Source organism: Pseudophryne corroboree, unplaced genomic scaffold (genome assembly GCF_028390025.1).
Source record: "Pseudophryne corroboree isolate aPseCor3 unplaced genomic scaffold, aPseCor3.hap2 scaffold_571, whole genome shotgun sequence".
NCBI lineage: Eukaryota > Metazoa > Chordata > Amphibia > Anura > Myobatrachidae > Pseudophryne > Pseudophryne corroboree.
In genome coordinates, this window is record NW_026970170.1 from 352,099 (window position 1) to 365,829 (window position 13,731).

Below are 13,731 nucleotides of genomic sequence, written 5' to 3' on the forward strand. Positions count from 1 at the left end.
ATCTATTCTAACCTCCAAAAACAAATTCAGTTGCATTTTCCAGCGTGTTTTGTTTGCGCCTTTGCAAATGTCTTACATCGACAAACTTATTTAGTACTATTTTGCAAATAGGGTTACATTGTCGCAACATTGTGTTCCCTAATTGCTTGATTTTTTAAATGCAAAAATTGATAAAGACACCTGATAATTGCTCTGTGGAGTCTTCTTTTGTGTCTACTTCTTATCTACATTTAATTCCCTACCTATAATCAAGGCATTTTTAAATGCTGGGTGCTGCCAGGACGTGAGGCCTACCTAGTCTTTAGATCTGAATTTGAATGTACTTCTGAACTAACTTAATTTCCTACTTCTAAACTCATTCCTAAATTCACTACTTACATTAATCCTGTAGTTGGGCATTTTGAGCCTTCAATTGTGGGCATTGTTTTGTGTCCAGACCAGCAGCTGGTGGTGTGCATTTGCTGGAAAGGCATCGAAGACCTCCGATATGCTGCATCTCCTGATGTGTGTCTGCCTCAAGTGGCAGTCAGCAAATGCATGCTAGACACCCCATTCCAAGCTGATTGTGACATCACGGAACATGCATCATAGAACAGGCATGCTAGAACATGGGTCTTCAACCTGCGACCCTCCAGCTGCTGTGGAACTACATATCCCAGCATGCCCTGCCTCAGTTTTAGCATACCTTAATAGCAAAACTGTGGCAGGGCATGCTGGGATGTGTAGTTTCACAGCAGCTGGAGGGCCACAGGATGAAGACCCATGTGCTAGAACCAAACCGCAGGTACATTGAATGCTAGCAAGCTGAACGTTTAAATCCTTTTTGTTCCGCAGCATTCCAATGTGGAAGATTCCATGGAACCAGAGATTATTCCATTGAGAAGGACATGCTGCCTGGATGACTGCACTGTGCAAATTAAATCACGGAGCCAGTTGGCTTGTGGGTGGCTCTGGTTACTGGGTGGTTAGGTGGGCGGTGTGTCGGAGGTGGAGCACATGCAAATGAATGTGTATCATCCAGCTAGAGAGAGAGAAAACTCATGCAGGAGTGTGCCTGCTTGTCAGTGAGTTATGCACCTTGCCAGACGTCAAATCTACATGGAGCAACTGGAGGGGACAAGAGCAGGTTTGGAAAATATAGACAGAAGAGCATATATGCTGGCGCATTCTCCATGATTGTGTCAGCTTATGTTTTGGTGCACTGCACTTTCCTCCACTAAGTTTTAGCCATTTTGTTTAAACGCAAGTGTAGTTGCTTCTCGCTCTTTTGGCTGTGATATTGTATTGTGGTTGAAGAGTCTGCTGGAGGGATTGTTTTCTTCATTGGCGAGAGACTGAAGATATTCCAGGATGGAAGGCTTGGGAACACTATCCGTTTTTCAGTTGTGGAAGAGTTGAAAGACCGGATTGGACTACATTCTATAGTAAAGGGTATCTTTGTATTTATTAATCCTCCCTTTATATGTGTCTGTCTTTCAATAAAGCTTTGGGCTTGTGATTCCGTCACCCTCTTACACTCCACACCCATAGCCTTATTAACTATTGTATTGTTTAAATGTATAGTGCAGTTCATGATTTATAGTGTAGGCTGACCTGTGCTGTAGTTCTTGAACTGTACTATACCGACAGCATTTGTATTGTGTTTTGGCTGTGCTGCAACACAGTACTTATGTGTGTAATGTTTATGTATGTTTTATGGCTTCTTTATGTCAATAAAGACTGCTTTTTCAATCCAATATCTGAAAACAATCAATGTTTATCTTTGATGGCAATAGAAGTGGTATGATATTTGCTGCTTTTGAAAGGCAATATCTGATATGTCCCCTATCTGGGAACCATATATTAAATGGCTTTTCAGAAAAGGGAGATGGGAGAAGAGCTTTCAGTACTTGTAGGACCGATGCACATTTCCTATTCTAGCCTCCAAACACAGATTCAGTTGCATTTTCCAGCGTGTTTTGGATGCGCCTTTGCAAATGTCTTACATCGACAAACTTATTTAGTACTATTTTGCAAATAGGGTTACATTGTTGCAACATTGTGTTCCCTAATTGCTTGATTTTTTAAATGCAACAATTGATAAAAACACCTGATAACTGCTCTGCGGAGTCTTATTTTGTGTCTTCTTCTTATCTACATTTAATTCCGTACCTCTAATCAAGGCATTTTTAAATGCTGGCGGCTGCCAGGACGTGAGGCCTACCTAGACTTTAGATCTGAATTTGAATGTACTTGTGAACTAACTTAATTTCCTACTTCTAAATTCATTCCTAAATTCACTACTTACATGAATCCTGTAGTTGGGCATTTTGGGACTTCGATTGTGGGCATTGTTTTGTGTCCAGACCAGCAGCAGGTGGTGTGCATTTGCTGGAAAGGCATCGAAGACCTCCGATATGCTGCATCTCCTGATGTGTGTCTCCCTCAAGTGGCTGTCAGCAAATGCCTGCTAGACACCCCATTCCAAGCTGATTGTGACATCACGGAACATGCATCATAGAACAGGCATGCTAAAACATGGGTCTTCAACCTGCGACCCTCCAACTGCTGTGGAACTACACATCCCAGCATGCCCTGCCTTAGTTTTAGCATACCTTATAGCAAAACTGTGGCAGGGCATGCTGGGATGTGTAGTTTCACAGCAGCTGGAGGGCCACAGGATGAAGACCCATGTGCTAGAGCCAAGCCGCAGGTACATTGAATGCTAGCAAGCTGAATATTTAAATCCTTTTTGTTCCGCAGCATTCCAATGCGGAAGATTCCATGGAACCAGAGATCCTTCCATTGAGAAGGACATGCTGCCTGGATGACTACACTGTGCAAATTAAATCACGGAGCCAGTTGGTTTGTGGGTGGCTCTGGTGACTGGGTGGTTGGGTGGGTGGTGTGTCGGAGGTGGAGCACATGCAAATGATTGTGTATCATCCAGCTAGTGAGAGTGAAAACTCATGCAGGAGTGTGCCTGCTTGTCAGTGGGTTATGCACCTTGCCAGACGTTAAATCTACATAGAGCAGCTGGAGGGGACAAGAGCAGGTTTGCAAAATATAGATAGAAGAGCATATATGCTGGCGCATTCTCCATGATTGTGTCAGCTTATGTTTTGGTGCACTGCACTTTCCTCCACTAAGTTTTAGCCATTTTTGTTAAGCTCAAATGTAGTTGCTTCTCGGCCTTTTGGCTGTGATCTTGTATTGTGGTTGAAGGGTATGCTGGAGGGAGGGATTGCTTTCTTCATTGGCGAAAGACCAAAGATATTCCAGGATGGAAGGCTTGGGAACACTATCCGTTTTTCAATTGTGGAAGAGTTGAAAGACCGGATTGAACTACATTCTATAGTAAAGGATGTCTTTCTATGTATTAATCCTCCCCTTATATGTGTCAGTCTTTCAATAAAGCTTCGGGCTTGTGATTCCCTCACCCTCTTACACTCCACACCCATAGCCTTATTAACTGTTGTATTATTGTACAGTTTAAATGTATAGTGCAGTTCATGATTTATAGTGTAGGCTGGCCTGTGCTGTAGTTCTTGAACTGTACTATACCGTCAGCATTTCTATTGTGTTTTGGCTGTGCCGCAACGCGGTACTTATGTGTGTAATGTTTATGTATGTTTTTTTGCTTCTTTATGTGCATCGGTCCTACAAGTACTGAAAGCTCTTCTCCCATCTCCCTTTTCTGAAAAGCCATTTAATATATGGTTCCCAGATAGGGGACATATCAGATATTGGATTTCAAAAGCATCAAATATCATACCACTTTTATTGCCATCAAAGATAAACATTGATTGTTTTCAGATATTGGCTTGAAAAAGCAGTCTTTATTGACATAAAAAAAAACATACATAAACATTGCACACATAAATACAGTGTTGCAGCACAGCCAAAACACAATACAAATGCTGACGGTATAGTACAGTTCAAGAACTACAGCACAGGCCAGTCTACACTATAAATCATGAACTGCACTATACATTTAAACTATACAATAATACAACAGTTAATAAGGCTATGGGTGTGGAGTGTAAGAGGGTGAGGGATTCACAAAACCGAAGCTTTATTGTAACACAGACACATATAAGGGGAGGGTCAATAAATAGAAAGATATCCTTTACTATAGAATGTAGTCCAATCCGACCTCTGTGCTCTTCCACAACTGAAAAACAGATAGTGTTCCCAAGCCTTCCATCCTGGAATATCTTTGGTCTTTCGCCAATGAAGAAAACAATCCCTCCCTCCAGCAGACCCTTCAACCACGATACAAGATCACAGCCAAAAGGCCGAGAAGCAACTACACTTGAGCTTAACAAAAATGGCTAAAACTTAGTGGAGGAAAGTGCAGTGCACCAAAACATAAGCTGACACAATCATGGAGAATGCGCCAGCATATATGCTCTTCTATCTATATTTTGCAAACCTGCTCTTGTCCCCTCCAGCTGCTCTATGTAGATTTAACGTCTGGCAAGGTGCATAACCCACTGACAAGCAGGCACACTCCTGCATGAGTTTTCTCTCTCACTAGCTGGATGATACACAATCATTTGCATGCGCTCCACTTCCGACACACCACCCACCCAACCACCCAGTCACCAGAGCCACCCACAAGCCAACTGGCTCCGTGATTTAATTTGCACAGTGTAGTCATCCAGGCAGCATGTCCTTCTCAATGGAAGGATCTCTGGTTCCATGGAATCTTCCGCATTGGAATGCTGCGGAACAAAAAGGATTTAAATATTCAGCTTGCTAGCATTCAATGTACCTGCGGCTTGGCTCTAGCACATGGGTCTTCATCCTGTGGCCCTCCAGCTGCTGTGAAACTACACATCCCAGCATGCCCTGCCACAGTTTTGCTATTAAGGTATGCTAAAACTGAGGCAGGGCATGCTGGGATGTGTAGTTCCACAGCAGCTGGAGGGTCGCAGGTTGAAGACCCATGTTTTAGCATGCCTGTTCTATGATGCATGTTCCATGATGTCACAATCAGCTTGGAATGGGGTGTCTAGCAGGCATTTGCTGACAGCCACTTGAGGGAGACACACATCAGGAGATGCAGCATATCGGAGGTCTTCGATGCCTTTCCAGCAAATGCACACCACCTGCTGCTGGTCTGGACACAAAACAATGCCCACAATCGAAGTCCCAAAATGCCCAACTACAGGATTCATGTAAGTAGTGAATTTAGGAATGAATTTAGAAGTAGGAAATTAAGTTAGTTCACAAGTACATTCAAATTCAGATCTAAAGACTAAACACAAAACACAAAATAAGACTCCACAGAGCAATTATCAGGTGTCTTTATCAATTGTTGCATTTAAAAAATCAAGCAATTAGGGAACACAATGTTGCGACAATGTAACCCTATTTGCAAAATAGTACTAAATAAGTTTGTCGATGTAAGACATTTGCAAAGGTGCAAACAAAACACGCTGGAAAATGCAACTGAATCTGTTTTTGGAGGTTAGAAAAGATGTAGGATCAAGTAGCTCCATGGGTAGGGTGTTTGATTAAAATTCAACAGGTTATAGGTTTGAATCCTGGGTATGATAGTTTGAGGTGTTATTTAATAAAGCATGTTTATATATTAGTCACACATGGCTTACTTGTACAAATGGCATGTCACCAGTTAGTGCTGACTGCTGATATGCCATTTGCACTAAAACAAATGAAAATGGTAAAAGTTATTGTACTTTAAGTAAAAATAAAAGAGCAAAAATATCAATCCCAGTTTTGGATTACTTGAATTAACAAAAAAAAACGCATATAGCAGAGGATAGTTTCAATCTGCTTACCTCTGGGCTATGGACCCAGCATGCTTCCATTACAGTACTCTGCTGCACATGTAATTGCAAGAGATCCTGAAGCACTCACTCATCATGGGAAAGTACCAATGTGTTTCTTCATTGGTTGATGGAAGAAACATCTTACAAAAACTCTCCAGATTATTGACTATTTAAAGTTTTTCTAGGAAACGTTCTAGATGAATGCTTATTAGCCTTTGTCAGTATGTACTTTTGCAAAGTGTCGCTGTGGCGCAATCAGTTAGTGTGTACGGCTATTAACCAAAAGGTTGGTGGTTCAATCCCACCCAGGGATGTAATTGACCTTGTTATCAGATTTTGGTGATCTTTAAGTAGACAAGTCAAAATTTCAAAAACCCCTGTTATGGTGTAGGGTACCTGGCCTTCTCTGATGTAATCAGAGTTAGATTTGATTCAGTGATTTTATAAAAACAGCTAGGAAGCACAATTTAGCAGTGGTTTGCAGAGAAAAAGAAATATGCTGGCAAAAAAATCCAATTGAGTGATTAAACAGCTCTTCATTTTCTGGCTTTATTTTTATGCTAACAAATTTGTTCTCTGAAAAGTGTCCACAAAGCCAAGTATCTGATTAACATCTTTGTAGGGATGGTTTTTCACCTATTACTAAATTAAACTTGCTTCATTGGAAAGGCAGCAAGATGCATCCTCATTTCAATATCTACTGAAATAATACAGGTTGACACCAGGAAACATTAACGCCACTGCATCCTTGCTGCTTTCTCATGTGGAAGTCTGTTTAATGTGAAAACAAGGTGATATCTAATTAGCACACAGGTAAGGAATTAAGAAAATCTTTATTTAAGGGTGAAGATGTTTCTCACAAAATCGTTGCCCCAATGCATCATTGAAATTCAAGCTGGAAAGATGATTTTAATATATCACTTGTACATTTTGTATTGCTCTTCTGGTGACAATGTAGTTTGTTTTTGTCAATTACCATTTTAATAATAGGGTAAAGAAAATTAAGTGGATTTTTGAAAGAAAACAATACTGTCAATATACTATTAAAACAAATTAAAATGGTAAAAGTTATTGTACTTTAAGTAAAAATAAAAGAGCAAAAATATCAATCCCAGTTTTGGATTACTTTAATTAACAAAAAAAAAATGCATATAGCAGAGGATAGTTTCAATCTGCCTACCTCTGGGTTAAGGGGCCCAGCATGCTTCAATTGCAGTACTCTGCTGCACATGTAAGTGCAAGAGATCCTGAAGCACTCACTCATCATGGGAAAGTACCAATGCGTTTCTTCATTGGTTGATGGAAGAAACATCTTACAAAAACTCTCCAGATTATTGACTTTTTAAAGTTTTCTAGGAAACGTTCTAGATGAATGCTTATTAGCCTTTGTCAGTATGTACTTTTGCAAAGTGTCTCTGTGGTGCAATCGGTTAGTGTGTTTGGTTATTAACCAAAGGGTTGGTGGTTCAATCCCACCCAGGGATGTTATTGACCTTGTCATCAGATTTTGGTGATCTTTAAGTAGACAAGTCAAAATTTCAAACCCCCTCTTATGGTGTAGGGTACCTGGCCTACTCTGATGTAATCAGAGTTAGATTTGATTAAGTGATTTTATCAAAAAACAGCTAGGAAGCACAATTTAGCAGTGGGTTGCAGAGAAAATTAAATATGCTGGCAGAAAAATCCAATTGAGTGATTAAACAGCTCTTCATTTTCTGGCTTTATTTTTATGCTAACTAATTTGTTCTCTGAAAAGTGTCCACAAAGCCAAGTATCGGATTAACATCTTTGTAGGGATGGTTTTTCACCTATTACTAAATTAAACTTGCTTCATTGGAAAGGCAGCAAGATGCATCCTCATTTCAATATCTACTGAAATAATACAGGTTGACACCAGGAAACATTAACGCCACTGCATCCTTGCTGCTTTCTCATGTGGAAGTCTGTTTAATGTGAAAACAAGGTGATATCTAATTAGCACACAGGTAAGGAATTAAGAAAATCTTTATTTAAGGGTAAGATGTTTCTCACAAAATCGTTGCCCCAATGCATCATTGAAATTCAAGCTGGAAAGATGATTTTAATATATCACTTGTACATTTTGTATTGCTCTTCTGGTGACAATGTAGTTTGTTTTTGTCAATTACCATTTTAATAATCGGGTAAAGAAAATTAAGTGGATTTTTGAAAGAAAACAATACTGTCTATATACTATTAAAACAAATTAAAAAGGTAAAAGTTATTGTACTTTAAGTAAAATAAAAAGAGCAAAAATATCAATCCCAGTTTTGGATTACTTTAATTAACAAAAAAAAATGCATATAGCAGAGGATAATTTCAATCTGCCTACCTCTGGGTTATGGACCCAGCATGCTTCCATTACAGTACTCTGCTGCACATGTAAGTGCAAGAGATCCTGAAGCACTCACTCATCATGGGAAAGTACCAATGTGTTTCTTCATTGGTTGATGGAAGAAACATCTTACAAAAACTCTCCAGATTATTGACTATTTAAAGTTTTTCTAGGAAACGTTCTAGATGAATGCTTATTAGCCTTTGTCAGTAGGTACTTTTGCAAAGTGTCGCTGTAGCGCAATCAGTTAGTGTGTATGGCTATTAACCAAAAAGTTGGTGGTTCAATCCCACCCAGGGACGTAATTGACCTTGTGATCAGATTTTGGTGATATTTAAGTAGACAAGTCAAAATTTCAAACCCTCTCTTATGGTGTAGGGTACCTGGCCTACTCTGATGTAATCAGAGTTAGATTTGATTAAGTGATTTTATAAAAAAAACAGCTAGGAAGCACAATTTAGCAGTGGGTTGCAGAGAAAAAGAAATATGCTGGCAGAAAAATCCAATTGAGTGATTAAACAGCTCTTCATTTTCTGACTTTATTTTTATGCTAACAAATTTGTTCTCTGAAAAGAGTCCACAAAGACAAGTATCTGATTAACACCTTTGTAGGGATGGTTTTTCACCTATTACTAAATTAAAAATGCTTCATTGGAAAGGCAGCAAGATGCATCCTCATTTCAAGATCTACTGAAATAATACAGGTTGACACCAGGAAACATTAACGCCACTGCATCCTTGCTGCTTTCTCATGTGGAAGTCTGTTTAATGTGAAAACAAGGTGATATCTAATTAGCACACAGGTAAGGAATTAAGAAATTCTTTATTTAATGGTAAGATGTTTCTCACAAAATCGTTGCCCCAATGCATCATTGAAATTCAAGCTGGAAAGATGATTTTAATATATCACTTGTACATTTTGTATTGCTCTTCTGGTGACAATGTAGTTTGTTTTTGTCAATTACCATTTTAATAATCGGGTAAAGAAAATTAAGTGGATTTTTGAAAGAAAACAATACTGTCTATATACTATTAAAACAAATTAAAAAGGTAAAAGTTATTGTACTTTAAGTAAAATAAAAAGAGCAAAAATATCAATTCCAGTTTTGGATTACTTTAATTAACAAAAAAAAATGCATATAGCAGAGGATAATTTCAATCTGCCTACCTCTGGGTTATGGACCCAGCATGCTTCCATTACAGTACTCTGCTGCACATGTAAGTGCAAGAGATCCTGAAGCACTCACTCATCATGGGAAAGTACCAATGTGTTTCTTCATTGGTTGATGGAAGAAACATCTTACAAAAACTCTCCAGATTATTGACTATTTAAAGTTTTTCTAGGAAACGTTCTAGATGAATGCTTATTAGCCTTTGTCAGTATGTACTTTTGCAAAGTGTCGCTGTAGCGCAATCAGTTAGTGTGTACGGCTATTAACCAAAAAGTTGGTGGTTCAATCCCACCCAGGGACGTAATTGACCTTGTGATCAGATTTTGGTGATATTTAAGTAGACAAGTCAAAATTTCAAACCCTCTCTTATGGTGTAGGGTACCTGGCCTACTCTGATGTAATCAGAGTTAGATTTGATTAAGTGATTTTATAAAAAAAACAGCTAGGAAGCACAATTTAGCAGTGGGTTGCAGAGAAAAAGAAATATGCTGGCAGAAAAATCCAATTGAGTGATTAAACAGCTCTTCATTTTCTGGCTTTATTTTTATGCTAACAAATTTGTTCTCTGAAAAGAGTCCACAAAGCCAAGTATCTGATTAACACCTTTGTAGGGATGGTTTTTCACCTATTACTAAATTAAACATGCTTCATTGGAAAGGCAGCAAGATGCATCCTCATTTCAATATCTACTGAAATAATACAGGTTGACACCAGGAAACATTAACGCCACTGCATCCTTGCTGCTTTCTCATGTGGAAGTCTGTTTAATGTGAAAACAAGGTGATATCTAATTAGCACACAGGTAAGGAATTAAGAAAATCTTTATTTAAGGGTGAAGAGGTTTCTCACAAAATCGTTGCCCCAATGCATCATTGAAATTCAAGCTGGAAAGATGATTTTAATATATCACTTGTACATTTTGTATTGCTCTTCTGGTGACAATGTAGTTTGTTTTTGTCAATTACCATTTGAATAATAGGGTAAAGAAAATTAAGTGGATTTTTGAAAGAAAACAATACTGTCAATATACTATTAAAACAAATTAAAATAATAAAAGTTATTGTACTTTAAGTAAAAATAAAAGAGCAAAAATATCAATCCCAGTTTTGGATTACTTTAATTAACAAAAAAAAATGCATATAGCAGAGGATAGTTTCAATCTGCCTACCTCTGGGTTATGGGCCCAGCATGCTTCCATTGCAGTACTCTGCTGCACATGTAAGTGCAAGAGATCCTGAAGCACTCACTCATCATGGGAAAGTACCAATGTGTTTCTTCATTGGTTGATGGAAGAAACATCTTACAAAAACTCTCCAGATTATTGACTTTTTAAAGTTTTTCTAGGAAACGTTCTAGATGAATGCTTATTAGCCTTTGTCAGTATATACTTTTGCAATGTGTCTCTGTGGCGCAATCAGTTAGCGTGTTCGGTTATTAACCAAAAGGTTGGTGGTTCAATCCTACCCAGGGACGTAATTTACCTTGTTATCAGATTTTGGTGATCTTTAAGTAGACAAGTCAAAATTTCAAACCCCCTCTTATGGTGTAGGGTACCTGGCCTTCTCTGATGTAATCAGAGTTAGATTTGATTAAGTGATTTTATAAAAGAACAGCTAGGAAGCACAACTTAGCAGTGGGTTGCAGAGAAAAAGAAATACGCTTGCAGAAAAATCCAATTGAGTGATTAAACAGCTCTTCATTTTCTGGCTTTATTTTTATGCTAACAAATTTGTTCTCTGAAAAGTGTCCACAAAGCCAAGTATCTGATTAACACCTTTGTAGGGATGGTTTTTCACCTATTACTAAATTAAACTTGCTTCATTGGAAAGGCAGCAAGTGATGTCATCCAAGCAGTGGGTCAAAGTTGGCTTCAACCCTCGTCTGCTTATGAAAAGAGAAAAGGGATATGCAGGGCATGGCGGCCTTTTGCGACGCTTGGATGACCCCTAGTTCGCATTAAACACCCCCACCCTCCTTCGGTGTGGGGCTCATGTTGGCCATGCCCCAGCCCCTGAAGCATTCAAGCTGATTTCTTGCAGCAGCTGGGTACTGTAACAGCTCCAGAGCTGCTCTGTAAGGCAAGTAAAAGGGTGTGGGCCCTGCAGCACTACCTGTAGTTTGCATTGTGCATTGGAAGGCACAAAGTAAGCAGACGGGAGGAGAAGTCAGGATAGTTCACAAGGTTATAGAAGGGAGGGGCTCAAGAAAAGAGAAGTGGAAACAGACAGCATACTAGGCTGGAGAGAGACCTGAGACAAAGAGATCTGAATTATACGAGAGCCGTCCAGGGGAAACACAAATTATGCAGTCAAGTTTCCCACATTTGGGGAAATCGCAAGGGACAGCACTCCCAGAGTGCAATGGGTGAGCCTTGCCCTGGGAGAAGCACCTTCATGATCATAGTATCTCACCTGGCAGGTTAGTAGGAGTTGGGCTAGAGCTGGGGAGGGTCGCTGCTCGGGCACTACCTTTCAAGTGAAGGAGATCCAACTGAGGCAGCACAAGGGAACTCTCAAAAGAAGAACAAGGCTAGAGGAAGATCTGAGACAAAGAAATCTGACTTTTACCAGAGCTGACCAGAGGAAAGCACAAACACAGTCCACCACTACCACAAATAATGCAGTCGAGTTTCCCACATTTGGGGAAATCACAGGGGTCAGCATACCCAGAATGCAATGAATGAACCTCACCCTGGGAGAACAATCTTCATGACAATAGTATCTCCTATGCAAAATAAGTATGATTTGGGATAGGGCTGGGGAGGGCCGCTGCTCAGGCACATCTCTGTCAAGTAAAGGAGATTCAACTGAGGCAGCACAAGGGAACTCTCATCTGGGGACAACAACTGCAGGGAGAACACATATTTTCAGATGAACATGGGGTGGCAGAAGGCTGCCTAATACTGAAGCACCCCCAAACAACAAACCAAATGCAACAACTAGTGCAAGCATTCCTGGGGGATGGCCTGCAGCAGATGGATTTGAATATGGTGATGTCATCCAAGCAGTGGGTCAAAGTTGGCTTCAACCCTCGTCTGCATATGAAAAGAGAAAAGGAGCGTGCAGGGCATGGAGGCCTTTTGTGGTGCTTGGATGACCCCTAGTTCGCATTAAGCACCCCCACCCTCCTTCGGTGTGGGGCTCATGTTGGCCATTCCCCAGCCCCTGAAGCATTCAAGCTGATTTCTTGCTGCAGCTGGGCACTGTAACAGCTCCAGAGCTGCTCTGTAAAGCAAGTAAAAGGGTGTGGGCCCTGCAGCACTACCCGTAGTTTGCATTGTGCATTGGGAGGCACAAAGTAAGCAGACGGGAGGAGAAGTCAGGATAGTGCACAAGGGTATAGAAGGGAGGGGCTCAAGAAAAAAGAAGTGGAACCAGACAGCAAACTAGGCTGGAGAGAGACCTGAGACAAAGAGATCTGAATTACATGAGAGCCGACCAGGGAAAACTCAAATTATGCAGTCAAGTTTCCCACATTTGGGGAAATCGCAGGGGCAGCACACCCAGAGTGCAATGGGTGAGCCTTGCCCTGGGAGAAGCACCTTCATGATCATAGTATCTCACCTGGCAGGTAAGTAGGAGTTGGGCTAGAGCTGGGGAGGGTCGCTGCTCGGGCACCCCCCTGTCAAGTGAAGGAGATCCAACTGAGGCAGCACAAGGGAACTCTCGAAAGAAGAACAAGGCTAGAGGAAGATCTGAGACAAAGAAATCTGACTTTTACCAGAGCTGACCAGAGGAAAGCACAAACACAGTCCCCCACTACCACAAATAATGCAGTCGAGTTTCCCACATTTGGGGAAATCACAGGGGTCAGCATACCCAGAATGCAATGAATGAACCTCACCCTGGGAGAACAATCTTCATGACCATGGTATCTCCTATGCAAAATAAGTATGATTTGGGATAGGGCTGGGGAGGGCCGTTGCTCAGGCACATCTCTGTCAAGTAAGTTGCATTTGATTTGTTGTTTGGGGGTGCTTCAGTATTAGGCAGCCTTCTGCCCTACCATGTTCATCTGAAAATATGTGTTCTCCCTGCAGTTGTTGTCCCCAGATGAGAGTTCCCTTGTGCTGCCTCAGTTGAATCTCCTTTTGGAGAAGACCTCAATAAGATTGTAGCTGATCTGGCTACTGCTAAAACAGCTTGCCTACCTAGTATGACTCCTACCACGCAGAAGGCTAAAAGTACTTTTCTTGGCCCTTTCATCCTCCAGGTAAAGCGTACCCAAGGTCAGGCATACCCAAAGCAAGCTCATGTTTCCAGACCTGCCAAGCCCAGACTGAAGCAATCCTGGGCTGCCCATCAGCCTGCTTCCAAAACGGACAAGCCTGCCGCATGACGGTGCAGGCCTCCCTCTGGGGGATCCCAGGGTGGGGGGCCCGACTTCTAGGTTTGGCAAAGAAAGGTATAATTCTAAGCTAGAGAATTCT

At 40.7% G+C, this 13,731-nt stretch overlaps 4 non-coding genes across 4 annotated transcripts; all 4 read right to left on the bottom strand.

Moving 5' to 3' along the window:
• Nucleotides 1-11,564: 11,564 nt before the first annotated feature.
• LOC135033328 (U1 spliceosomal RNA) lies at nucleotides 11,565-11,728 on the bottom strand. The gene has a single exon (XR_010228717.1). It is a non-coding gene; the product is annotated as a U1 spliceosomal RNA (small nuclear RNA).
• Nucleotides 11,729-11,879: 151 nt separating this feature from the next.
• Nucleotides 11,880-12,043, bottom strand: LOC135033275 (U1 spliceosomal RNA). The gene has a single exon (XR_010228665.1). It is a non-coding gene; the product is annotated as a U1 spliceosomal RNA (small nuclear RNA).
• A 674-nt stretch (nucleotides 12,044-12,717) lies between these two features.
• Nucleotides 12,718-12,880, bottom strand: LOC135033327 (U1 spliceosomal RNA). Its single transcript, XR_010228716.1, has one exon. It is a non-coding gene; the product is annotated as a U1 spliceosomal RNA (small nuclear RNA).
• A 152-nt stretch (nucleotides 12,881-13,032) lies between these two features.
• LOC135033337 (U1 spliceosomal RNA) lies at nucleotides 13,033-13,196 on the bottom strand. Its single transcript, XR_010228725.1, has one exon. It is a non-coding gene; the product is annotated as a U1 spliceosomal RNA (small nuclear RNA).
• Between the last annotated feature and the right edge of the window lie 535 nt (nucleotides 13,197-13,731).